The sequence below is a fragment of the Palaemon carinicauda genome, chromosome 1 (genome assembly GCF_036898095.1).
Source record: "Palaemon carinicauda isolate YSFRI2023 chromosome 1, ASM3689809v2, whole genome shotgun sequence".
Lineage (NCBI taxonomy): Eukaryota > Metazoa > Arthropoda > Malacostraca > Decapoda > Palaemonidae > Palaemon > Palaemon carinicauda.
In genome coordinates this window covers 225,262,674-225,265,173 of record NC_090725.1, presented here as the reverse complement: position 1 = coordinate 225,265,173, position 2,500 = coordinate 225,262,674, and positions in this window count along the sequence as shown.

Here is a 2,500-nt window from a genome sequence, read left to right as displayed (position 1 = left end):
TCTTCAGTCCTACCTTACTTCTTTTTCTATTCAGATCATCTGTCATCTTTTGTAATTTCTTCCATGATTCACTAAATAGAACTAAGTCATCTGCAAATCTCAAGTTGTAAAGGCATTCCCCATTAATTCCTATATTTTCCCAATCTGAATTCTTAAACCTTCTAAGTATGCTGTAAATAATTTAAGAGAGGTAGGGTCTACTTGTGTAACTATATTTCTCAATTGGAATATTCTCAATAAATTCAAGCAATTTTATTATTGCTGTACTATCCGTATCTTGAAATATTCTAACATAAGTATCATCTCTTCCTTGTCTTTGAAGGGTTTTCATTACTGCTAGTTTTGACAGAATCAAAAGCTTTTTCATAGTCTCTAAATGTTATACATAGTGGTTTGTCGTTTTTCCATTAGCTGATTAATTACATGGTTATGGTCAGTTGTTGCATATCAATTTCTAAAACTGCCTGCTCTCTTGATTGATTAAAGTCTAGCTGTCTTTCTATTCGGCCTAATATGATCTTAGTAAATATTTCAAACATTGCTAAGAATAAACTTATTGGGCGGTAATTTTTCAGCTCTTTTGAGTCTCTTTTTGTGAAATAGTAAATGATAAAGTTTTTCCAAGCTAAAGGTATAGAGCAGTTTTGCAAACATTTTGTGTAAAGTTCAGTGAAATTTACTACTATGAAATATCCTCCATCTGTTATCAAATCATTTGTTAGGCCATCCTCCTCTGCTTTGTCTCTTTACATGCCCTCAATGCTTTCTTAACTTCTACTGTTACTTTTAGTACCGGCTTAGGAGTTTCATTATAGTATTTCTGTTAGCAAATTTATTTCTTATATCACCATTGTAGAGCATTGTATGGAAATCCCCTGCAATTTTCATCACTCCATCTCTTTGTTGATATACTCATTTTCATCCGTTATAGGAAATACCTATTGGCACCTTCTTCCAAATCTACTTTTCATTTACTTGATGCTTCATTTCTCAAGTGTTTCCTCAATTTTGCTCTGATTGTCTTTACGAAATTCGTGTTTTTTTGTTTGTTTATTGTTTTGGATAGTTATGCAAATTCTATTTTACCTAACTTGGATTGTAACCTCATTTCCAGTCTTTTCTTTATTAGATTTTTGGTGTTTTCTGATAGTCTTCCTTGGTCTTGTTTTGGAACTTTTCCACCGATCTGTTGTGTTGATTCCCGTAAAAATTTAGTTAAATTACAGTTTGTTTATTTCTTTGTTTTCATTTCACCACGTAGCTAAGAGTATCTATATTGCATTACAAAACTGAACTCTATCATAACTTTCTCTTATTTCTTTCCATAGACCTAGACAAATTTTAATTCTCACAATCCTATGGTCGCTTGACTTTAATTTGTTTAACGCTTACATCGTTAACTAAATCAACTTTTTTTCATTGAGAATAAAATCTATTTCGTTTTTCTTTTCTAGATTTGGACTTCTTCATGTCCATTTTCTGATTACTTTTTTTTTTTTTTTTATATAAAATAAGGTGTTCAGGATTATTGGATTGTTTTTTTTTCAGCAAATTTTACAAGTATGTCTCCCATGTTGTTTCTTATGCCAACTACAAATTTGTATACAGCTGATTCCTCTCTCTCTTCTTTTGCCCTACTTTACACAAAAGTCACTCAAAACAATTGGAAATAGAGTCTTATGATTTTTTTCAAAGATATCTCTAGGTCTTCATAAAAAAAAATCTCTTTCTTCTGTATTGGTTGTTGTTGGTACATACTGTAAGTTTGAATAATCTTCATTTCATACGTTTTATTTACTTTGATATCAATCGAACAATTCTATCCCTGATACCGTAAAATTCTTTTAAGTTACCAGCATGATTTTTATAATGCGAAAACCAACTCCATTTTCTTTGTTCCTATCATGTCCTCAAGCAAATTACAAAGCAAGATCTTCCTTGGACAGGGTCATAACATTGTACAGTACAGTACGTTGTGATGTTCAGTTTCCAAAGATGGCCCTTCTAGTCCACATATAATTGCATGTATGCCTACACACACACGCAACTCTATATAAGATTTCCCAGTTATTTTAATTTCACTCAATCCTATGATTCCTAATATATACCAATTTATTTATTTCAGCCCTTCTAGTAACACAGCAAGAGCTTCCCTAGACAGGATTCTGACATTGTACGTCGGGAAGTTCAGTTTCCAAAATTAGACTTTTTTTTAATTTCATACATACATACATACATACATACATACATACATACATACATACATACATACATACATAAACAATAAACACACATTTTATACACACACACACACACACACACACACATATATATATATATATATATATATATATATATATATATATATATATATATATATATATATATCGGCTATTGATTTATTCCGTAGAAACCGGAGTTTCAGTATGAATGATAGTAACAGAATTATAATATGCATGTTTATTACTGAGCTCTCTTTGAATTCATTTCCATCATCAGA